The sequence below is a fragment of the Vidua chalybeata genome, chromosome 11, assembly GCF_026979565.1.
Source record: "Vidua chalybeata isolate OUT-0048 chromosome 11, bVidCha1 merged haplotype, whole genome shotgun sequence".
In the NCBI taxonomy this organism is placed as follows: domain Eukaryota; kingdom Metazoa; phylum Chordata; class Aves; order Passeriformes; family Viduidae; genus Vidua; species Vidua chalybeata.
In genome coordinates this window covers 15,271,281-15,298,152 of record NC_071540.1, presented here as the reverse complement: position 1 = coordinate 15,298,152, position 26,872 = coordinate 15,271,281, and the positions used below count along the sequence as shown (strand labels likewise).

The 26,872-nt window shown below is 36.6% G+C and overlaps 1 protein-coding gene across 3 annotated transcripts in view; it reads right to left on the bottom strand.

Annotated features, from left to right (window-relative positions):
• WWOX (WW domain containing oxidoreductase) overlaps positions 1 to 26,872 on the bottom strand; it is a 484,843-nt gene that overhangs the window by 399,869 nt on the left and 58,102 nt on the right. The gene's annotated exons all lie outside the window — the stretch shown is intronic.

Here is a 26,872-nt window from a genome sequence, read left to right as displayed (position 1 = left end):
CACAATGTGATGTTGTAGCTACCTTAGTTAGATCACTGTGGGTCACTGACACACAGTCAGTAACCTGAATGGGAGGCAAGAATTCAAAACAGAAACACCAAAACATATTTCTTGCCTTGACATCATAAAATTAGTTGAGTTTGAGATTTCTGGATTAGTAGATGGGAAACTTTTTTATCCATCTGTATAAAATCCTGTTCTGACTCTAATAATGTTCTTCTGACCTGCAAGACCGAGAGATACTGGATTTTCTTTCCTGCAATAAGGAAAAGGTTTTGCTTAAAGATGCCAATACTCTGGATTTCAGGTTCAACTACATACAGAAAAGGACCAAGGGGAGGAGGAAACATTATCAACATTTGAGGAATGTGTTTCTTATTTATGGTGGCTGCTTAAAGTCACTTGAAAATTTCACAGGGGCTAGTAAATAAATAAAAAAATATAAGAAACAAAGAGGGAGAGTTTCTGCCGAATTTGTGTATCAAATGCAGATAATTTATCACATCTACTTCATAAAGAATCCTGACTAAAAGCCCTGAAATAATTCAAAGTCAGGTGTTAGGTCTCCAACAGCGACTGCCGCACCCTCAAATGTCTTTGGTTTGGGTCTCAGTATCTGCAGGGAGGAGCAAGCAGTGACAGCACACACAGCAAAAACAGAGTCAGTTTTGAGATCATTTACAAGCTCCCTCATCTGCAGAGCTATAAATGTTCACCAATAACCTGCAGTAGTGTAAATATAAGGAGCTGGAACCCAGTCCTACCAAAATACATCAAGTTGCATTGAGATGTAATTTGATCCATGAACACCCCATGGCAACATGCTGTGCTCTGCTGCCAGACTGAAAGACAAATTACTGAAGTAGAAATGAAGGCTTGCTTTTTTTTTGTTGTTTTTGTTTTTGTTTTTTTTTTTTTTTAGGCTTGCAACTTTTAAGAAATACACACAAAAAAAATGAATTTTTCAAGGAAATCTGGAAGAGATTTTACCTTTTGCTCTGGAAGAAATGGTAACTTCCAAAAACTTACAGCAGTTTTCAGAGATACTTAAAATAGCATCTTTTATGATGCAATTATCAAAAAGTGACTTACAAAGACTCAGTCTAAATGCAAAGGCAAATTCTCTAGACATTGTAGAAAGCTAATTTTCAATGAGCAACCTTCTAAACTTCTATAATAGATTTTATAAATCATTTGATACCATCTAATGCTGAAAGCAGTCAGAACCATGCAGGCTTTCACGGGAAACCCATGGTTCCTATGCTGTGCTCCACAGACTATGTTAAATAATTTACAGAATCCTACAGTTCTTGCAGCATTTTCTGCTACAGGTTTCACAGCCATGATGTACCTTACAGAACATTTTCAGAACTGACCATGACACAACAGCTGTGAACTTTGGAGTTAGATTATTTTTCTCATGCACTTCTATCTGGAAAAGCCCATGACCACCGTCAATTTCTATTTTTAACTACATGCCTGACAAAATTAACTGAAAATAGCCCTTTTCTCCCCTTCCATGTCACCATTCAGCACAAGTTTTAGTCTTTTTACTTTATTCTGTCTTCTCCAATCTAAACAGCAAATTTGACCAGTTGAAGAACACTGAATTGCACAAAGTTCCACAGAGTATTTTGAGGCATTCACTAATTCTCTCAGGCCCATGAAAAAGCATGTGCCAAGAAAAGGTTTATATTTATAAAACTTTGATTAAGTAGGCAATTTTAGGAGAACAGAGGCAAGTTTTAAAAAAATGAAAGGCTGCTAAAATACTGAATTTTGTTTTAAAAAATCAACAGCATCTATACAATCAACTAAATTTATTATTATTTCATAAATTAAAGTATCCAGCAATGAAAAATGTCATCAATGAAGTAGATGACGCAATGAGAAACCATTTATATAGTTTTTAACTCTTGTAAGTTTTAGATGACACTCAAATACTCTTCCTTCCTTTCTGTTGAATTTTAATTCCTTACCAAACTTAAAAAGACCTGTGCTCCTCTTTTTCTGCACTTTTGCTGTGCACTGGTAACACTGAACAGCTAAAATCAGGCAGTGAAAAGGTTTTCCATTCAAATGACCCATCTGAAGCCAGGCCATTTTTTAAGCAGTAAATCAGAATGGATTCCTGAATTTTAAAGCATTAAACCCAGTCTTTCTCAAGGTTACATGGCAGATCAGAGGCAGAATCTAACCAGAACAACCAGAATCATCCAAGGCTTACAAGAGATGTAAAAATCTTCATGGCATCAGCTCTCCTGAATGTGCATCTTAATAAGGTACAGAAAAAGAGAAAATTTAGAACTGACCTTTAAGAAATATTCTTGCTATGCTTTTTAGCCACTGTGATGATAAGGAAAAAGTGGTTTTTTCTGAATGAGTATACTGTACCTTTAATGGTTCATTTGTAGTTCAGCGTAAAATCTGAACTATTTGTTGTTCATTGTTGCTATATTCTGTTCCAAGGTTCATAATTTGAAAATTGACTTTGGGGACTTTTTGCTTGGTCTATTAAAATGATTCATGTTGCATTCAACATAAATTGTGCATACACAGAGGAGGTTTAGCACACGTATTCACAGTATAATAACTAAAGTGAATTTTGTACAAGCTGCAGTTTGTGGCAAGGATGCAGTATCATTTATCTTAATTTTTTTTCAGCATTACATTAGGCTCAGGCATTTACATTTTCAGGTATGGCTAAACACTTTAAAACTTTCTTTTTACAGCATGAGTAAAGAGAGAATCAAATCTACATGTTTATATGATGTAACAAAGTAATGCCTTTTTACTGTCTAAAGTACACGTGGATTTACTTTCCATTTACCCTCCTGCACAAAGGCAAATGCAAAGTGCATGAAATATTCACCACCTATGAATCACACAGTGTTCCTATTAAAAATATGATCATGTTCTGTTTTACCTTTCAAACCATGATATGGTAACAGCCACAGTGTCTAAATGGTTTTGTCACTCAAAACTACCAAAGTAATATACAGTAAGGAATGAGAGTGCTTACAGTGTTTTATATGGTTTTAGGACAATCTAGTGTCAACTAAATAAATAATTAAGAGCAGAGATATGATATCAGGCACTAGGCTCAGAAATATTTCTTTTGCAAAAATCTGAGTAAGTGGATTTGCCAGAAGAGTGTGAATCCCACTAAACAGGTGGAGGGCGAAGGAGAAACCAAGATTGTCATCTCTCACTTGATCTTTGAGTCTCAGAAAAACTTCACCTGTTGTTTGTACTTACTTAAAAATTAGTTTAGTATTTCTAACATGGAAATCTTCTAGGAGATGTTTCAATTTTTAGCTCTACTGAATGTGATTTTTCTCTATGGTTATTTTCTGGTTTTCATTTCTGCAGCACAAATTTCTGCTCATACAGATTTTTAGTATAAAATTGTCAAAGCTTGAGGCTAAAAAACACTCAGAAATTAATATCTATGGACAAACTGTGTGGGCAGAGAGTCTGGAGAAATAGGCTTTCTGTACAAAAGACATGCATCACATAAGAAGAGAATGACCTGCATATTCAGGAACTGATCAATCCCCAGAAAATTGTGTTAGTTTGGTACCAACATCGTCACAAAAAAAAACCCTTAAAAGCAAACAACTTTATTTATGCAGAGTCCAATAATCCAGAATGGATTTTGCACAAAAAATAGATAAGGAGACATTGTGCACTAAATATTGCATTATGAAGGAGCCAAGCTCCTGTGGGAAGTTGAGCCAACATATTATTTTGCATTCAGGGTAGAAAGAAAATAAACTTTTCCTTCTTGTTTTGTTTTTGATGGTTAAGGCAGACAAGAATTATTTAATAACATGTAATACTGACTTCTCTAAAGTTTAATACAATCTGAGAAGCACTTAAAAACTGCTGTGCACTGACACTGAACCAATTCTGACCATCACAGTGGGCCAAAGGGAAAACCCATTTTATCTGTTCAGTTGAACAGATTTTCATGCCTGAAGAGAAAAAGATTGTTGCCATTGCATACAAAGGGGTAACATAAATGCTCACTTCAAAAGTGTTTTCAAACTTTTTAATAAGAGTTGTTCTGATCAGACTTCAGCCATCCAAATATTTAATTTTCTAAGGGGAGATCAGTCCCTAAGGCTGATTCCAGCACCCTGCCACAAAATGAGCCCAACAACCACAGCAGAAGAGCGAGCAACTCCCACACACCTCATTACCACAGGGGCCAAATTTTCAGCAGCTGCCAGCTCCTTTTTCTTCTTTCTAAGCAAACAAAGCCCCAAAATCACCAAAACTCATAAAGTTTCTTAAGAGTTACTATTTTAGCTACAAACAGTACAATTGATATTGTGAAAGACTGGGTGAAGAACAAGTAAAAAACACAAGAGATTTTTTGATTGCACAAAAAAGCACAGAGATATACATCCCTGACTTTAAATATGGCACAGAAAACAGGTGTCAGAACACATCTTTCCCTCATTTATTTATATAACACTCAAATTGTAGGACTTGCTTCTTGCTTTTACAACTTCTGCTATCATTAGGAGCATCAGTTTCCCATCACATTTTGAAATTACATAAACACTTATCAATATCTAGGAAAGATATAAAGATCTCTACTGATTATATTAATTAAAATTCCAGAAATTCAAGTTAAAAGTGCACTGCAGAAAATGAAGAAAAAAAAAATCCATGTAGAAGTGCTTAATTTTAAAATGCATCCAGAATCATAGAGATGCAGGAACTGTATGTGTTAAATCATATGGGCTTAAAAAAAAAAAAAAATCTATATTTTAATCTTTTTGGGCAGAAACAAATTATCTTATTTACTACATGAATGGTTTCCTCAATTTGACGCCAATCTTTGGAGGCAACTTCAACCTGTCTGAATTAAACAGTCTGCAAAAGAAAAGACTAGATTATTTATATTACAGAATACTGTTAAAATAAAAATTGAAGTATTACTTTACCATACATTGAAAATAAGAACATGCACATCACTCCAGCTTACAAAAATCTAATTTTACTTTTTCTGTTCTGAGAGAACTTTGATAAGTAGGAGACATGTTTATCTATACACCTGAATATGTGTGTGCATGTTTAAATTCCCCCAAATGGACAGCACCTAAAAAGAGGGGAAATTCACAAAATTGTTTTGTGCCTGTGATTTGTGATTATAAATGCAATGAGAAAAATCTTTGATATTTAACCTTTTAGATGGTCCTAAAGTCCCAACCCAAACCCTTCTATGATTCTGTCACCATCAGTACAATAAAAACATTTTATAATCTATTTAATCCAAAATATCACTTTTTATTGGTGAAACATTTTAAATTTAATAATAATAATTTTTAAAAATAATTCCGAACATCTGTTAAATTACTGTTTGAAAGACTTCATGAGAAAGTTAGAAAACCCAGTGTAAATGTTACCCTTACCAAAGCCAAAAATAAAAGCTGCATGAGCATCTTGAGCTTAAACTGAGGTAACCCAGACATATTAAAGTCTTGGATATCATGCAACTCTTAATGTCACATGTGCTAGCAAGAGAATGTCATATTAAATTAACATCTACTGCTCCTCTACTGACATGTTAGTTTGCATAGAATGACTGAATTTATGTCAAAATTCAAACCACAGTCATACATTCAACGATCAGGAGAGCAAAACTGATCAGTGCACAAATGCGTAAACCTGAGGAAACTGTTGAGAAAATGCTACTGGCATTTCAGTTTTGCAGGAAAACAACTTTGAATATTTTAAAAGAAGTGAATTACTACTGAGAATAAACTAAACATGGATGTAACTGTACTCATAGCACAGGCTTAACACACTGCATGGGGCCACAGCCACTCAGGTTCATGATCACCATCAGAAAACAGATCAGTACTCTTTCAAATAAAACTTTCTACACAAGTGGTAAGGATGAGAAGGGACAGGAAGGAACACCTGAAGGATGCTGAAATGCTACATGTGTGCATTTATGGAGGTATTGTGGGACTGATCAAGTAGATATTGTGGGAAAAGCAACTTCACTGCAGCTTTATGTTCTTGGGCCCTTCTTTCCCTCCCTCTCCTTTGACTTAACCATCATCCCCCTGAAGGAGATGGAAGCTGTGTTTCATGCCAGTACCAGGCCCGAGCACTTCGCCTCATAACAACACACATGGCAGAATCAAGGATGGTTTCTTCTCAAAAAACTTCCTTTTCAGAACTACCAGTGAGTGCTTATACTAAAGAACAAATTTGAACCATTCAAAAACCTCCAGCTCCAATGGGATGAACATTCTTGGATACACAAAAGACTGTCATAAGCAGTCACTTCAATGAGAGTTCCATGGAAAACACCAGGTGCCAAAAGCCCCTTACAGCAATCTGCAAGAAGGAGAAATAAATTAATCAAACTGCCAAACGAAGAAGGCTGGGTTTGACCTCCTTCTGATCTCATTACTTCTCTATTACCCTTTTGAAAAACATCCTCTTACAAAGATCACTAATTGAAGATTATGTGGAGGGGAATCACACCTCTCCATCACCGTGGTAACTTTGACTCATTTGTCATTCTAATAATTCACTTATTTTCTTTTCTGAACAGACAGAGACATTAATAGACTACCATCAGTTAAAAAGGCAATTTTTCCATTTAATTGCACTCATTAAATACTGGAGTAGAACAATTGGAAAAGCAATACTCTCAATATTTAATCATGCAATAGCAATAATGAAACATTACTTCAAAACAAATGTAGCAACATGTAGGATGACATAAAATGCACATTGTAACTTCTGCAGCACCAACTTAATTTCTGGTAAAGGTATTTGAGCCTTTTTTCCTTCCTTTTTTTGACAATTGAGTATGTGAGTGGTCTAACAGCATTGACTACAGCGATGCACTGAAGAAACACCAGTGGGCAAACTGCTCTGTAATTACCTCATCTCTCTTGTCACTGAACCACAACAACAGAAAGGATTTCATAAGCCAAAACAGCGAGTCAATGTATTTGTGGGAAATATTGAACAAGACTGGATCTGCACACTATTTTACTGGAACAAATTGTATCACTTAGGAATGTAATTGAAGATAAAAAGGTTAATCACACTGGTAGAGTGACTGCAACGGGCACAGTCATCAGGTATTTATTTGCCCGGGATATCTTATTTTCCATCTCCTACAGAAATCCTACATCTGTCTTCAGTGTAAGTGCATTCCCATTATAGAAAGTTCACTGTAGTTTAATACTACCATAACATAGTAGGAGCCATAATAAACCTCTGAGTTGAGGAGATGTGCAGAAAATTTAGAAGTGCCTGTTTCAATTTCAGATGTCACAATACACAATGGCTGTCAAGAAATGTTTCTACTTTTACTGCAATTCTCAATACACAAAACCCAGCCAAGCAGTCAGGCAAACTTCACTGGGACTATTCATGTCAATAAATACCACTTTGTCTGCCATGTTCTATCTGGCTTTGTGTAGGACCAAATTATTTAAATATTTCATTTAGAATTTGATGAGCACAGCGGGCAGGGTTGATGACCAATATCCAAGCAGTGCTTTGCCATTCTGGATCACAGCTTTTAAAACTGAGCAACTTAAGGGGTTTAGAAGGGAAACAGGGAGAAAGTCACTTGGTTTAAGCTACACAGGTGCACAGTAGCCACTTCTCCCAGCTGTTGTACACACCAAGTGGTATCACCACTTTACAAAGATTCCAGCTCACATCAATCAGATTATCTGGTAGATACCATGCTCTGCTTATTCAGTGGAAGAAGTGAGGGATAATCAGTAAAAGTAAACAGAAGTTTTTTACAAAAAACAGTTACGTTGGCTACCTTTGCTAGGAAAAGATGTGACAAGTGTAGTATCTCCTTAATCAATTATTTATTCAACACTTGCATGTGAGCAACCTTATTGATTCCAGTGAGACTAAGTGCCAGACCAATACGAAAGAAAATGACAGCAGGACAGGAAGTCAAGAAGCATCATGCAAGGCTAGGTCAGAAAGGCTGAGATATATAAGATAGTGGCATATTCAATTTAGGAAAAATTGCAATTTAGTTTTATTCTTCTAACTACAAATCATATCATAATTTTTTCAATTACAAATCTCTATGTGTTACATTTTACAGTCAAAGAATAGTCCCTGAATGACTATAGCACACAAGTTAAATATAGTGATACCAAGGTTCTTTTTTACACATAGCTGTTTTATAATTATGTTATTTAGCTATGCAACTTACAATTTTGTATATTAATTCTAACCTAGATTATATTTAGCCATTACTCTTTTTAAATAAAATTTCCTATGTTTTTAAAATCATATGTAACTATTGTGAAACCAGCAGTTGTGGTCCAGGTGAGGAGTTGATGGGCACTCAAACACATCCCTTTTCCTTCAGAACATATTCTTGCTAAAATTCCAGCTGTGAGGATGCCCTCAGGCTTTCAGAGGGGCACAGGGATAAGCAAGGAATGTCTCTCCTTGCACATGTATGTCAAGGCTATCTTGTGGTTCAGAGAATGTGAACTGTCATAATCCACTATCTAAACTGGGTTCAGAGTGGTTTTCTGAGCCACACCCCAATCCTCCATATATTTTTACGTATATTAGAAGCCAAACTGGTTCATCAAGCAGTATTTCAATATCTGTAATAGAGCAGCTGTCCAGCCAGGTCATGTCCAATTACTACAAAGGACAGCCAATATTAAAACAACAAAATGATTCTCAACAATGCAGTGCAGCATTATAGAACCTTCTTCAGCTGTTTGTTAACAATAGAGCAGCAACCTTTCATCTTGAATCAACTCATTTATCTGTATTGATGACTTGTTTGGTGTTGAGATATGAAAATTCCAAGGAAAAAAATACACTGTTACTGATAGACATGCTGTATCAATAACTCCATCTTCATCCTCAGATGGTCCCTTCTTTGAAGCCACCAGACAGAAATAAAAATGCCCTGTATTGCCAGACCTACGCATTCTCACCACAAGCGAGTCAAGACATTAAAAGGAGCAATAACCATCAAGTTTTTTATCCTCAGAAAGTATTCAATTACATAAAGCACAAATGGACTGTTTTCTTTACCCACCCACTCCAACATGAGTCAGACTCTTTTTCCCCAATATTTTTGTGCAAAACTTCATTGGGAAAGCCAAACAATAAACAGGTTGAAAATGAAAACTAACAAGTTTACCTAAGATAAGTCTACTGCATTTTAAATTCTTTAAGTGGGTGCAGTGTCCAGCTACTAAAGTACCCAAACTGTTAATTCCTGAAGACCAGAAGGGTTCAACAAGGGAGAAATCATTCTGCACATGTTCTGTTAGTCTCCTTCTTTAGCCATCTGCCACTGACCATTTTTTGAGACAGGGCCCAGGACCCAATGGATTTGCAATTTGATTTAAATGTTGTACTTAGATTTTTAATATTAAAATCTCAAATCATAAAAAGCAGATTAAATGGCTTTATACCTGCCATTATAAGACTTTCACTCTAATGGTTTAGTTTCAATCACCTTTCAATCGCTAGTTTTGCATAGGCAGCCCAAAGAAATTGAGTCAATATACTTGTATGCACATAACATGATTTATTGTCTTCTCACTGGAGACATCAAGTGTAACCTTAGGTTGATGCTTTATCGATTCAATATCTGTCATGTAAAGGATATAAAATTAGTTTCCTGCTTTTAAGACCAGTAGTCCACAAACCTACAAACTTCCTTTCCAGCACCTGAACTGTGTACTGTAGCCATAGTGTGAGCAATGACAAGGATTAGGGTCAGGTAATTTTAACTTAGAAATCAAAATCCTGATCAGAACATGCAGAAATTTATAGTTTGGGCATTTTACCCACTCAAAGAAACTTGGGGGAAAAGTAGACTCAAGTCAAGCCTGCTCTTCACTACGTTATCATTGTGAATATTGTAAATGGCATACACCTAATGCATTTACAAAATATTTCTCATTTATCTAGTTACTTGCTTGTAGAAATCCAGGGAAAAGCAGCTGCACAAGAACAATCTATGCACATCAGGCATTTCAAAAGTAGCAAAGTCATGGCAGAGATGAATGAAATACCTTCATCAAAAGCTAAAGGAGTAGAACATAGAGGAATAAAACCTGCCTCCAAGAAGCCATAAATCCACTCACGATTCCTGTCTTCTCATCCTTCTTTATGTTTATTTGTCTAGAAGGGAGAAAAAAATTAAAACCTAATTTTTCAGGACTGGTAGGAAACCTCGATACCAGCAGAAAAAAAATAAGGTAGAGTTGAAAGAAAATGCAAACTAGGTCACTTAGGTATAAACTAAGTGAATGCTGCTATGTGCAAAAAGTAGATAATATAATTTTAGAAAATAAATAAAGCACAATATGTCTTTTAAATTATTGGTTTAAAAACAAGGGGGGAAAAAACCCAAGGCCTTGCACTGTTAAATGTTACAACCGGTAAGACTTCAAACAAGCCATCTGTGGTCATAAACAGGAGCCCACCCTTTGGCCCTGCTGTATTCTTGAATTCTTACTCTTCTGAGGCACAGGCAGGAAATAATTCAAGAAAAGAAAAACCCTAAAATACATCATAGGAAGAATAAACACAGTAGGCAAAAAACATGTACACTCTGTGCAAAGACCAAACTATACTTTTCAGTCTCTTTAATACCACAGAACTAACAGGAAAATAAGAATGCCACTTGCACTTCTTTAGCCTTTCCTGTAAAAATATATTTAGCTGCTTTACGAACATTTACTGTCAAAACACTCCCTGAAATTAAAATGATAAATTAAGTGTAACAAAACAAGTAATTCAAGTAACTATAAAATTCAGCAAAAAGGAAAAACCATAAAGGCTGAAATACTCCAAACTTCCAGTCCTCATTAATTCCCAATTTGCATGCCTGGAGTAGGCTGTTCATTGCAGCTGCACAGGCTGTACTAAGGACTCAGGCTCTGGCATAACTAGACTGTCCAGAAGATTATTCTCAATTTACAATTGCAGAAACAAAATATATCAATCCTGAAAAGATCTCATCTCATAAGATGCTGAATTCCCAGTGAATCCTAAACAAACTACAAAGGGGAATTTAGCTTTCTTTACAAAGAAGACCTAAGAGGTCACTTAAGGTCACAACTTCATTTACTGACAGAAACAAGAGGTAGAATTCTGGAAATTCTGATTTCCAGTCCTATATTCAGATTGTACAGAAGCTTATCTCAGCTTAGATTTTACAACATAGTCAAATACATTTATCACATGGAAGAACCAAAAAGCAAGTTCACTGTTCAGACAAACTGTATTGAGCTGATAACAAATAAATCAATTTTGAGGTTTTTAGCTTCTTTATCAATAGCACTCTTACAGATCAAGAATTTTCTAACAAGAAGCTTTGACTGCTGACTATACAATTTCAATTTTTTTTTTTTAAGCATGTGCCAGATTATGCTTACTGGTATAAAAACAGCATAAATTCACTTCCTCTGGATTTACACTGCTATAGCTAAAATCCGTTTCTAAAGTCAATAAAACGGATTTAATGAAAAATAAAATTTAAAAGTTACAATAAAAACAAATGATTTTCCCATAAAAATGTGGTGATACATGTCAAAGTACTACAGCTGAGACTACAGACCAAAGTATTCTTCTGAAATCAGAGGGACTAACTAGAATGAGATTCTCTTAAAGGCTAGTGAGTATATCAGAATTTATCCCTGCTGTGAAGCTTAAAGTCTCAAAGTTACTTTTTACTGGAAACTTCTTTTTCTCATCTCAGATCACTGACAACAGATCTTGCTGCCACAGAATTCAGCACCCTGTGCAGTTTCCCCTGCAGACTCCCCAAATGCACCCTCTTCTCTGTGCTCCCGGAGCTCCGTCCACACTCCTGACGTTTTGGCCCTTCTGCTCTTCCCAGAGCCCCATCCCAGGTGTTCCTGTCGTGGCCCTGTCTTCTACATGGTCCTGGGACCTCTGCTGAAGCCTCATCTCCAGCCCTGTCTCTGCCCCACATCCTGCTGCTCCTGCCTGGATGGCCTGAGACATTCTTTTGCCTTTTCTGGGACTGTTCAGGCAAATCATCATCCCCACCCTGCTCAGGAGTGCCTGCACAGCTGAGCCCTGGTGCTCTTGGCTTGGGGCTCACCCTCCCTGCTCCTGCTGAGCCCTGGCAGCAGCACTGGCACATCTTCCAAACATTAACATAACACATCACCAGCACTGCTCTTTCTCAGCAAAAACCTTCCATGGAGCCCTTAGTGTGCTTTCCTGGCTGCTGAATTCTTTCAAGAATTCCCAGTTCTTCTAGGAGTCAGATTTCTGATATAATTCATTCTATCATCCCAACATGAAATAAAAACACATCTTCATTTCCATCCACACTGAGACCAATTCAGATTTATTAAGGCTTCCTTGATATTCAGTGATGTCTTATAAGCACTAAATCATCATGAAAGCTCCATAAGCAAGAGGCTGCAATCTTAAAAAAAAAAACAAAACCCAATCAAATAAGAAGCCCTCTGAGAAGAATACATCTCCCACACAGCACAGAGTTTTCTAGAGTCACCCAGGATGAGCACTGTACATCTACTGCTCCTGTTTCCCTCTTTGGATGATCAATCATATCCAGCAACAAGAAGAAATGGAAACACGTTCTGATCTCTGGGCTTCTGGGATGGCTTGAAAACCTGCAGAGCTCTCCTCTCATGCAAAAGCAAAACTATAACAATGAAAATGAGCTCCAGCTTTTAAGATCCTCAGTCTAAGTACTGGCCTTAACTTCTCTGTGGAATCTTTCCATGCTATCATGATATAAATGCTTTCTAACCAGCAAGAGACAAGGACTATACCTACATTTAAAGACAAAAAAACCCACAGATGTATGTCTGTTCACTATTCAACAGCATATTAAGAAATTAAGTCCTGGAACGTTTTCTTTGGTTCACTCAGGAAATGTGCCATACATTGTCATTTCTGCTTTCCACAGCAAAGATTTTAATAAACAATTCTGCTATTTTGTTTATAAAGAGTATATGAAATGGAACAGCAAAGTGTTCATTTTCTCACAGTGAAATTGTCTCCAAAGGAACCTCAGAGATGTTTGTATTTGAGTTTTATTATACAGACTAGTTGGAGGTTAAAAGAGCAAAAAGCGCAGCAATGGAGGAGTGTGTCTGTGTTTTCAAAACTTGGGTACAGTCAGTGAAGAGCTATACCTGTCAATCCCATGACATTTGGGGAACTTTAAGCCTTTGAAACCAGGCTGAACTTATCACAGACAAAGCCACTCCTCCACTCCATGTCACACATCCATAAGCCTCTTTGTCTGAGACTGAGTAACTTGGCATAGCCCATGGGCCTGTTCCTGGCCTGATTTCCCTGGCAATGTAGCACGAGCAGCTTCCTGAGGGTTTTCATTACCTCTGCTGCAGTAAGAATTCTTGAAGGGTAACACAGTAAACAATGACAGAGGACACCCAGAGACATCAATTCCAGCACACACAACACTGACTTCTGTAGAAATTCAGATGCTCCAACGACCTTTTGATAAATCAGCAACACAAGGGCATTACTATTGCAAAGCACTTACTACAATACTTACTCCCCTCCAGTTCAAAAATCTGTATTTAAGCTTCCCTGAGAGATGGCTCAAAGTATCGGACACATTTTATGGGTTTTTTGTAGTTAAGAGCACAATCCTTTCAAACCTCCACTGCAAGGAAGCAGAATTACTTCCTGCTGTATCTCAGAACTTAGAAGCTATTTTAAAGGATGTTTTCATCACACCAGAATCAGTCCCATGTGCTCAAAAGCCTTCTAAGCATGACACTTTTTGAAAATTGCTAATAGATTTTACGCTTTATGGTATAATTAACACAGGATGTAAAATTGCTAAAATACCAGAAAGAGGGAGTCAGATGTATTTTGAGGACTTCAGGAGCCAGCCCAGTAAAGGTGTTGATCCATCAAAAGATCAAATAGATGCTGAGAGCATCCTCCAGTTTCCACAATTGTTAGTCAAAGGCAGGAGCCATACAACAAAACCCATCCAGAGAGTAGGTAATGACCTTGATGTGGAGTGAAAGGGCACTGAGACATCAGCACTGGATAAAAGGGAAAACTTTCAGAAAATGCATCTAGGAAAGAAAAAAAGGAAATTTGATATTTTGCAGCCTTAGTTCCAATCTGATCTACCATAACTAAACTCAGCTGAAAACAGGACATTTTAACCATTCGACATACCTGACAAAAACCTTGTCTTTGCTTCTTTTTCCTCACATGGAATAATAAGAAGAAAGCCACTCAAAGACATTCTGGAGTTTAATAAATGGCAAAAAGAGGGGGTTGGTCAAATTTTAATCTGTTTGACCATGCAAACGGTATTGAATCTGATAATGTTCATGAGAGGTCTACTGAGGGACTTGCATCCTGTATGAATTATACCCAAGGCTCTTAAATTCATTTGAATGCATTAATTCCTAACCTAAATCACAGAAAAGTAATATACTCTTATTGTATTTTCCAATGTATACTCTAGCACAATGCAAAAACAGAAAAGTAGTTCATTTATATCATGTGGATTCATTAAAAATGAAATCACCTCCTAAGTCTGTGTATGTTGATTTTTGAGTCGCAAACATTCATATTTCCCATGTGTAGGGAAGGAATAATTTTATACTTAGGTGTATTCAAGGCTTTGAACTTGATATACATGTAATATTAGAGAAGGAAAATAAAAGTATAATGAAAGATTCTCTATTTCATGTGTTAGAAAACAATATGTTTTCCTCATTAAACCCTCAGATATAAATTCTATAAACCATGAAATTACCTTTGAGCCCTTACTGAAATAACCGGTTCACAAATAAATGATCCATGCAGGAAGAAAAGCAAAGATTAAAATAATAAGAGAAAGTTATATTTTTATATCAGCAGTCAAAAAAAAAAAAAAAAAAGAAAAGGAAAGGAAAGGGAAAAAAACAGCAAATTACTACTGAAGCACAGACTTGCAGAGGAGAGATTCTGCTTGGACAGTAATCTTGAACTATTTAATTCAGCCACACTCAGAGATACATTAGTCATAAGATCCAAGATTAGCAGGAATTAACTCTCACAAGAAATTGAGACTAACTTGGTCAAGGGAAAGGTTTGCACAGCTTTTGTTCCATCCAAGTTCCACCAAGCACCCTGTTTTGCATCCTGTTACTAAATCAGTACCAATTAAATATTGCTTTTTGATGCAGCCCGTCCTTCCGCTCTTTGAGTAGCCTCCCAGTTGTCCAGCAAAGGTTTTTGCTTTAGAGAGCAAAAAATCAAGATGACAGTTAGAAGGTTGACTTCTCTGAAGACTCTCAGGTCAATTTTCCAAAAAGTACCTACCTCAGAAGCACTGAATGCCATTAAAATCAACCCTACCAAAGGAAAGTCAGATTTGGTTAATTGGGAAAGAGACAGCTGGTGGGATTTGGTGGCCTCCATCAGAGATCACCATCAACTGCTTTCCCCTCAAAACCACTTATTATTGCCAGGGATGTCATGGAAATTATTCTCCATTTCTATCCCAGTCCTCACCAGTCCCACCCCAGTTTTCCCAGTCTCACTCCTTCCCAAGGTCTGGGTTTTCCTCACAAGTCCCTCCCATCAACAAAGTCACAATTCAGTTCTTTTTGTGATGGCCTTTTTGCAGCATTTCACTGCTTTGGGCAGGCACTTTGTGGCAGCCAGGTACAGTTTTGTCAGGCTCTGTGGGCTTCCAGGGGTGCCCCAGCAGGGGCAGGCACCTGCCCAGGGCAAGCACATCTGGCTGTCACACCCCAGGGAACGGAGAGAAGTCCAGATCTGAGCAGGCTTTACTTAACCTATAGGAAATGGAGGATAACCCATCATTTATTGCATATGCTATGCTGCAGTTAAATTGATGTGTAGTGGTTTTCTTTTTTTGTTATAGCATCTTTCAAAGTATTTTACCAGGGCCATGAGCAAAAGCAGATTAATTTTAGAGATATGGAAACACAGGAATAGAAAAAAAAGAAATTACTGTAGTAAATTAATTTGGTTTTCAAGGGACAAAGTGCAGGCTCTCTGAGGGCAGAAACATAAACAAGAACCCATGCCCTAAATATCTTTGAATCTAAATTTTAAAAAACAGGCAGAAGATAAGAAAATGTTTAGCATGTGAACATATGAACAGAAAGACCTTTTTGCAATATGAAACAGAAAGAGGGAGGGGAACTGCTGAGGTGGAGAAACATGGCAAGAGAAAGAGTGGAGAACACAAAGATTGGAGCTCAACCCCAGCCAGCACAAGGGACAAAATCCTGAAAGCAACCAGGGAACAGGCTGATGTCACTGTCATCAGTGACAAAGCTGGTTCTGCTTCTTGCTTCCTGCTGTGCCAGCTTCAGCCTCTGGCTGACCCCTCCATTCAGCTACTTTTCCCCAAAAACATGTGCTTGGGAAAGGCTACACTGCAGGTCCCTGGGGAGCCTCTCATGAGCAGCTCTGAGTCCATGGAGCATTATAGAAGAGAAGTCATTATGCCTCACTCAATTAAAACAAGGGGCTGCAAGCATAATTGCCTCTATTTTTTAGAGCTGCAGGGTATCATCCACACAAAATAATGGTGATTCTTCAGGTAATCGAGTGGCAAAGCTTTAAAGTCAAACCCAGCACTATTTACCTACTCTACAATAATAGGAGGTAACAAGTCTAGGAACAAGACTAGATTGGGACATCTGTTTAAAAAAAAATTAATAAAAAAACAAAACCAAACAAAAAGAGGGAAACATGCACTGAAAAATACATCAGACTGAAGCCAAAATTCCATTACTACTCAGAATTCAACATCTAACCTCTGTATTCACTATGTAGTCAGCCTATTGCCATTCCCTTGAAGTGCAGTAGCAAATACAATTCACATGATTTGGACTTAAAACATCAGAAGTGGAGAAGCTTCCAATTCTTTATTTAACTTGGAAATCTTTAATAGAAAGACAAGCTAGTATCGCTGAAAATTTACTCAATAAAAATAATAGACTCCTTTTCTTTTCAGCAATACTGGAAGTTTAGATACATAATGTCAGGAGGACAGGAAATTTTAGGACTGAATTCTGAACCTGTAAGAACAAGCACCTATATATTGAACATAGTGGCAAACTCTTAAACACTCCTGTTAGATGTGCCTTTTGCACTTTGCACATATTTCCAATAAAACCAGTTACAAGCCAGCTCCAGTTATAGACAGGAATTTAAGTTACCACATATTAGCAGCCTGCAGTGGGCAAATGTTCAAACACATTACAGTTTTAATATAATTATAATTGTTGAGCATGTTCAACCAATTAGCCACAAATATTCTGTTTATCTGAGATGCTGCCAAAAATTGTGAGCTGCAGTCAAAATAACATTATACTGTTGTCCTTCTGCAAAGAATAGCACTAAATCATAGGCAAAAACATATGGAAAAAGTCAAAGCAAATATCTTATCTGATATTTCATAAATCATCAAATACTATATTTTAAAAATTTTGCTCATACAGATATAAACTGCCACATATATTTATTTGATAAATTCACATTTTAAAAGTTCATGTCACCTACTAAAACAAAGGGCTTCAGAATAACTTGCAGCACGTTTCTTTTTTGTCCACCCCCAGACATCAAAATTCCACAAAGCATAAACAAAATGCAGATAACTGAGAAACACCAGTTAAAAGCTGACGTGCCTTTAGGGTCAAGAACAAAATCATTTGATTGCCTGCTTTTCTGCATCAACTGCACAAGTACAAAACTATTTTAAACAACCAGATGAGTCTAAATTATGAGAGAAAAAAAAAAAAACCACTACAATTTGTCTTTAAGAAAGAATTATTAAAAACCTGGGCTGCACAACTCCTATTTAGACAATCTGCAATGCTGCAAAAGCACTTTTTTCAGTGGTGTCCCCTAAATAATTAAGCTATTCCTTTTACCATACTTCCTATATTACAGAAGTCATTTTCCTACAATAAATCAATAACTCATTCCTTATGTCAGTCATTTTTCTCCATTTAACTGAACGGACTAAAGACCAACACTGAAAGTTAGATTACCTTTGAATTATGTGTGTGATTTAAAATTCAAAGTACCACACTAAGGAGCCTTTTAGAGTGACCACTCCACAGCCTTTTCACACAGACACCCCCTCAGAGAGCTGCCCACAGCTCTGAGCAGGAGAGCAGCCCAGAAGGGGTTAAAAATGTGAGCACTGGGCTGGCACAGACCTGAGCCAACACTTTCCTTTATTTACAGAATTAAAAAGCCAAGCAAGGGGTGAGAATTCCAAACCATCCCCAGCACCCCCCATTCGTTCAGATTAACTCCTATTCACAACCAGTGGCATAATTTATTCAAGCAGCTTCCAGTGACCTTCTTTTGCAGACATTACCAATTAAAAATTTAGCCCCACCATTAAAATATTTGAAAACACTGCTTATTTTCTTAGATAATCCAACGAAGACTGAAAATGAAGAAAATTAAATACTTGAGTATCGATTTCTCTACATTTTAATGAGCATAAAATAGAGTATCTTAACATCAGCATGTAGTTTAGTCACAGGTTAAGGGAAACACAGCTTCATTTTACATTAATTTATAGCATAAAATGTGCTTTTATTAGAAATAAATCACTGACAAGAGAATAACTGATATAGACAAGAAAAAGGATAATACGTCAAAAATGCCCTAAAAAAAAAATGTTTATTTCCTGCAATTTTTAGAAAAATTGATAATATTAAGGAAAACAAGTTTCCAGGGGCAATCTACAAACAGTGCAAGCCTGGGAAGCCTGCATCAATTAATTAACTGTCCTGTCTCAAAAGCATAGAACTATTTAATCCAGCCTTCTGTATGAAAGGTATGGATTAGTTCACATGGCTCTGTCATCTATTAGCTGTCTGTGAATCTAAAGCACAAGTTGTGACATTTGTATTCTCCAGAACTAATAACCATCATTTCACTACCTCAGCTGTGCTTCATTTTAAGATTTTCTTAAACAAACTTCATAGGCTCTTTTCCTGCCTCTGATGTTTACCTCCAGTGACTGACACAGCTGGACAGCCCCTCTGGTCATGCACTGCCTAGAGCTGTCAAAGAGGAAAACTTCTGGTTCAAAAAACCTTTTTTTTAAATATTTTTTTTAAACTTTTATTTTTACTGAACTTTGTTTTATAGTTAGGTTTGAGTTCCCACTCCATGCCCCAAAATTAGCACTTTAGAGAAGTACTTTGTGCCAAGATCTCTGATTTGGGGGTTTGTACAGAATCAGGATTATTATTTTTTTCATGTAGCAGACCCTTACAATCAAGCACAGGTTTTTTTTGTTTTTTTTTGGGGGGGGTTTTGTTTGGTTTTTTTTAATTATTATTATATAACTGCAAAAACTGCAAAAAGGTAATTTTTAAAATGCAGAAATTCTCATCTTTCAGCCTTAGCATCATCCCACCAGACTCTGAAACTCAGCATTACCTGAAGCAATTAGAAGAAACCGAAGTGGCAAAGTAGTGTTAGGTAATGCTTTATCTTCAGCATTCTGGAAGCTCAGCAAGACTTCCCCTCAAAGCTGCTCTCCACTCCATTTCAGCTCAGCACCCCGGATCTGTTCTTTACCAGCTGCTGATGTTCCTTGTATTAAACTGAGAATTTGTGAGAAAAGCAGAACTTCCTGCTGTGTGTCAGCTTTGCATGAGAGCACTCGATCCTAGGTCGTGACACTCTTCGGGTGCTTTTCTGTAAATATTTTTCATTTCAGGTAACCATGGAGGGGGGCTCAATAAATTAAGTACTAATTACAATTATTAGAACTACTACTTACTTAAAAGCAAAATAATATATTGTAGAATTTTGCTTTTATACAATTTTTTACAGTAATGTTTTAGTGAAGAGACCACACATTAGTTTCTGATTTTCATTAGCCAACTGTTTAACTTTGATTATTTTACATAAGGAGCATAAAGGAAATCAGCGTGACTAGTAAGAATGAATCAGTTCTGTTACAGATCTAGTTGTAATGGGAAAATCCTTAACATAAAACCCATGCACCTGTTCTGCTATCTTAAATTGACCAACTTACGAAAAACTAAGATTAAACAAAGATTTAACCATTATTGGCTGAATTATAAACAAAGTATAGGGTCCATTCTTTATACAGCAGGACAGTAATTCTTCTGCATGTAGATTTTTCATGAGATCAAAATATTATTTAGCTTTAAATCAAAAGATCTGTTATTTTAGTAAAGACTAACAATACTCGGAAGTAAAATTCCTCATCTGGGGCTGTAATATTTGCTGAAAAAAACCTACTTCAAAACATTAATCAAATTTTTCGCCTACTGGGCAGCCATATGGTAAAGCAGCATGTGAATCTCACAAACTTGCTGATCTTCTGTAACTGGGTGCTATTAATTACGCTTGCTGCATCCATCTCTTAGATTTTTGCTTTGTGAAAAAAAGTATTTATTGCAACAGCTTTTACAAAACAAGGGAATGAAAATCACAATTGATTAATGAGCTGAAAGGAAATATTTCCGTTAGCAGCTTTTTAAAATGAGTAAGGATTAATACCATGGGTGAAAATGAACCCTAATTGTGTGTGTCCCCCCCCCACCACTTTCCGTTTGGCAAGGGGTTGCATGAGCAGGGAGAGGGTCTAATATGCATTATTCACTGCATTGGCTTTAGGTGACAATAGGGTTTAAATTAAACTGTTCAATGCTATAAAGGCTGAGGACTTCATGTGTTTTAGTGCTAAATTCCTTCCTGTGAAATTGAATTGTTACACAACGGCAAATTGTATTTGGTTTGGATTTGGGGTTTGTTTTTGTTTCTCAAACACAACTAAGAGTTTTCCTGAAATCCAGAGAAGCAAACAATTCAGAATGATAGTCTCCATTTTGGCTTTAATTCCTCAGGCCACAGTACTGAGGCTGTTTTGGGATCTCAGCCATAAATCTAGTTAATCATAAATTATAGCTAGAATATAATCCTTGACTCTACAGCCTTGTGTGCCAGGGAAACGGACTCCCAGGAATTACTGAAAGAAGATTGTAGGGGCTGGGCTGAAAAGCTAGCAAATAAGTTAAAATTGTGTTAGTTCACACACAAAAATCCCAGCCTGGGGAAAGGAGATGTGATACCTTTGGCCGCTGCACACGCCCAGAGCAGCAGAAGTCATGGCACACCTGTGAAGATTTGCCATATCATATCTTCAAGTTAGAAAGGATGATTTTTCTTGCTCTAATCTTCACATTAGTCTCCTCTACAAAACTAGCTTATTTCAACATTTGGCAGAGTGTGTGAACTTCATCCAAGGTACCGAGGGCAATAATTATAAGAAAAAGGTGAGGATTAGTTTTAAAGAGGGACCAACAAAGTCATCAAAAGCATAAAACCCAGACTCACTCCTTGTTTCCTCCCAGTGTGAAAGAATGAGACAGACTGAAAATACAGAACAGCTCTAACCCAAAATATTCTGTGTATGTCAATCATCCCCTCAGACTTGAGAAAAAGAACAGTGAAATACCTGGACTATTCAAACAATTGTAATAAATTATTATTATGATGATGATGAGTATATCCCCTCAAATAACTATTACTGGCAGCTTACTGCAGGTAGAAGAAAGGGAAAACAGTGTCTAGAATATAGAACTAGGACCCACTAGAGTTATTCTTTATTTAAAATGACCAACTGAAATAGAGCAACTTCATGTGGAAGGAAACAAAGAAACCTTTACAATAAGGCAGGCTGCTGAATGATTTAAAACATTACATATTTCCCAGACTCTTGAAACACAACACTCAGATATGCAGAGGAGTCACTTCTGTCCTGCCAAGTCACCTTCCTGAGCCATGGTGTAAATTCCCTTGCCTCCCTAAAGTCTTTGTGCTTCTTAGCTTACAGAAATTTAAGCAGGTAATAATCTAAATGGCAAAATATTTAATTATCAGCTACTTCAAATTACATGGCCACCCAGTGGATGAGATTTCATTCAGCCTTGTGTATATATCTGTATTCATAAAGAAAGAACAGGAGGGAAAAAAATCCAGTGATTTCAAGTGCTAAAGCAGCAAGGGAAATTTTGCATTAAGAAAAAAAATTAAATAGAAAGAAACTATGTTTTTTTTAAAAAACCAACAAACATATGCTTCACTGAGCATGATTCTTGTTATAGAGTAGAGAAATAATAGCAGTTTCTAAGTCTCATTATGCCCTTTTTCCCTGTTTCATCCCAACTCCAATACAAATTACTATCTTTATAAGCAATGAACAATAATAAGACAATTCTTGTGATTAGCCTTCAAGCTCTATACCTTTAGAAGGAAAAAGCAGTCTTAAAATGAATATGAAATGTTTAAACAATTTTTAATTAGTGACCCAAAATGTGTGCCATAACTTTTCATCTCCTCGTGGGTGATCTCTAAACCTCTCCTGCATACATTGACTGTCTGCTTAAAACTTTAAAGAGCTAACAAAATGTTTTAACGAGATACAAATCTCAGAGATCATTAATCAATATGTTCAATGTTATTTGTGATAATTCATCATGACATGATATTAATGGGTTACTGTACCCTTCAGAGGTGAGATTAATGCAAATGAGCAGCCACAATTAACTTTACTGCTCCCAACTCACAGGAATGGACAGATGATTATAAATGACAACTATATGTCAATTACAATATCCAATAAAGTGAAGCTTAGAGGGCAATCTATCTACTTTTATAGTTCTTGCCTGACATAGCTGAATTTAGCTCAACCCACTGTTGTCACAGTGTAACCACTGCTTTGAAGGAGGGGTCAAAGTTTTAATTTTCTATTTCTTAGGAAGGAATTCAAATTGTGCACCTAAATGCATTGTCTGAAGGAAAGCTGCAGGAAACCAAGAACAGATGTTGCTTTCTTCATCAGCTGAAGGAAATTGTCTCTGTTCTCAAATTGCAACAGCAAGGCCACAAAGAAAATAATCTGCCCTGCTGAGTAATATATTTATTCAATTAAAAAAAAATAGAGCCAACATATCAATGCAGCGATGGGAAGGAATTTACATTTGGTAAATTGCTTTGTCACACACAGGATGCTGAGTCCACTCAGATTAAGGATTCTGAGTGAGGTGTTGACTGCTGTGTGCAGTTTTATGCCCAAACAGATATTGTGCGATCACCTTTTGAGCACCCAGGCTCCTGCACCAAACAGATAAGACTTCACAGGAAAATACCCAAATTTCTAGTGGCAACAAAAGAGCTGGAAACAAAGACTTTAGAAGTTCATAAACCAGACAGCTGGCCAGATTGAGGAAATGCTGAAAACATGAGAGATAAAACTTCATATGATACCTCAGTAAATGATATATTTACCAAAAAGGGGAAAATCAACTCTGATCACATGGTCAGATTTTGGCTTTCTGTCCTCCACCAGAAAAAAGAAAAAGAAGATCCAGTGATGAAAGAAGAGAAACATTAGTCAAAACATTGTGGAAGCCACAGAGAGAAATACCACAAAACAGATATTTTGTGTAATTTCATAAATTTTTCTTTGTAGAGTCTTTCCTATGTGTTATGTCCAATCACAATGCCCTGGGACAGCTCCTCTGCACAGGGGCCAGAGATGTCACCCATGGTTAAAGATGAGCTCCAGTGCAGTAACAAATCCTACAGCTACCTTTTACATTTACTCATTAAGCTCTCTTAATGAGAAACAACAGCAGAACCTACAACCTCAGCTCTTCAACACACCCAGAAAATTTGGACCATGCTCAGTTTCTATAAAATCAGACACAAAGGATTTCCAGAAAAATTCAACCTGCACCTGGAAGTGTGTTTTGGGATAAATCAAGAGTCCTAGAGACAACAGTGGAACAACCAATGCCATTTGTATAAAGTACCCACTGACCACCCAATTTTCTTTGAGAAAAATAACTCCAAGGTTGCTTTTTGATTTCAATTGCACCTCCTCAGCATGAAGTATTTGAAATCCATTTTAGCTATACTTAGAAGGAAAATATTGAAAATACATTTGTGATTTATTTTTTTAATTATCTTCTCTTTCCTCATGCGCTCATCTGAAAATCAGGGTCAGCTTTTGTGGTCTCTGCTTTCCTGTGAGCAGCTCCCAGTTCTACAAGGCAAGTGAAACCCTGGGATTGCAGTGAAATCAGGGAAGAAGGGGGTGGAGGGGCAGGGTCTGGAACACCTCACCAGGTGCACCAGCAGCTCCACTTGAAAAATATTCAGCAAAAGTGACTGGGGGTTTTGCTTAAGCAATATTTTAGACACTATTTAACCAGTTACATTAGCATAACACTAAATTTTCATCATTGAAGTCATAAGATCATGTATGTTTATACCTTAATACTTTGCTGGAGGACGGCAGAAAAGTTCTTGATTTTCTTTAAAGCAATGTTTTCCAAAGGAACTCTCTCCTCCACCTCATTTTGATTAATCTAATCATCAAGAAAAATGGTTTTCTGCTGAATAAAACTGCTGACACCATTATCATCATTTTCAACGTGGGGAAATAGGAGAAATTCTTTACTGCTTCCAATGTGGATGACAATACACATTTTTGTGACTATTTTGTCGATTTCCTGACACAAAAGCACATCCTGAAGAAACATGCCTTGAGAAGAAACAGTTTCCATGCTGACCTCTAAAAAACTGAATTCTACAACTACCCCTTAAAATAATTTTATGATAATTAGCCACAGAGCTAATACTTTAACTAAAAACAGTATGCCCTATATAGCCTCAAAAATCCCAGATCCACCAACGGAAATAAGGTTTATTCCATAAAAATAACACACTACACTTTGAGCACAGACAAATGCCAGATAAATTCATAATTTAAATTACATTTCTGTAAGAAGAGGATTTCCTTTCGGATTTTTTTTTTTGTGGTGGTGATTTTTTGGGTTTTTTTTTTTTTTTTTTTTTTTTTGGTTGGTTGGATGATTCTTGTGTTTTGGGGTTTTTGTTGATTTTTTGTTTGTTTGTTTTTGTGGGGTTTTTTGTTGTTGTTGTTGTTGTTTTTTAACTAATTAATCAACAAATTTCAGTTGGCTAAATAAAACCTCTTCCAACGTCTCCTATTTAATTGCAGTTTGGCACCAACAAATATATATCAAAATTATAGTACCTCCCTTGACAGGAAGCTCCTTGCTTCCACACACAGTTATGGCTCTCTGCAGAGTAACCAAGAACTGCTGACAACCTTGAACACTGCTACAACAATATTACTATACTTGGCAGAGAAGTACCCTTGCGGCAAGAGAAAAGCTGTAATTTTGACTGTCACTTCACATTACACTAGATATTATTTCACTGTATACACACACACACTCACAAAACTCTTAATAGACTACAGTTTTCTCGCTGCCCAGCTCCTCTGTTATAAATGACAATATAATACTGTTGACCTACTGGTAGGATCACTAATAAAGCCAACATTTAACATCACTGAAAATTTTCTTTTAAAATATAGCCACCATAAATTGTCTTGTCCTGGTCGTCTCAAGCTACTTAAGTAGCTCAAATTTATTTCACCTATTTTATTATTCATTTCAAATGAAAGAAAATGTTTTAAAACAAAGGGGAATTATAATTCATTTGGATTTTGATAGCACGTTCTGAAATAGTTGAATAATTGCTGGTATTGTAAACTTTAATACCTTCATCCACAAGCTGTTTTGGCAAGAAAGGGATTAGTGCACTCAAAAAGACCCCAACAAAATCATCTTTCTAGATATCCAATAATAAGTAGAAAGGCAACAATAGGTGATAAATAACAGGGAGTCAGAAATAGAGCTAAATTACCGACTTCCTCTCTGGGCCCATTTCTATAACTACAAAAATGAGTATGGAAGCATTTAATTGAAAAATAAATTTTGAGTACATAAGTACAGATAACAAAGCCCCTACTTTAAAATTTTCAGTGGTACAAAATGCTCTGCTTTGGAAATTAGTATCTTTGTGGCCCAATGAAAAGGATATTTCGTTCTTTCAAACCAGATCCCACTCCATAATAGTTTACAGCACAGTTTACCTCCTTACTTTTTATTTTGTATGCTGCATACCTTCAATACACAGACTGCTCACTGATTTCCAAACTTTTTTGCATGTACACATTCAGAATTTGCACAGTCCCACTGTACATCAGCAAAATAATCTCAGTGAAATACAGCCATGATCAAATCCTACAGGCAAGCCTAACTACTAGAAATCAAATATTGCAATACTCTGATCTCAATTCACTACACTGCAAGCAACTCCTGTGTTTTTGCTAAAAGTAAAACAAGATTTAATTAAGCAAACTGGATTTAAATAGACCCAACTAGCACCTGGAAACAGCCATTACTAAAAAGCACCATTCTGATTTTACTGTAGTCCAGGCATGCTTTGCTCCTACCCTTGTGTTATTGATATAGTGTTTCAAATGCATTTAGAAAGGCACCATCTCACTGGTGCTGTTTAGATAAGGAAGCATCACTGAACCTCTTTGCCCTTCTCCAATAAAATGTATCAAAAATTTCAGCACTGTCTGCTGACCGCACCACATTTAACAAGATTCACAAATGAACCCAGAGTAAGTTTCCCACTGTGACACATTAATAATAAGTTCCTTATCCCATCTATCCCAAGCCATGAATATGTAATGTTATAAAATGAGTCCTTTTCACACAACAGAACCTCAGACGTGAATAAATAAAAACTATCCATCACAAGCCTGTGAAAAATTAATGAGAGTTCTGAGACATAAAGAAAAATTGGTTACTGAGATGATAAGGTCCAGTATGTAAAAATCATGTTCCTCACCAGCTGTAAATTTTATTTTAAACTTTGCAAAAAGAGTTTAAAAAAA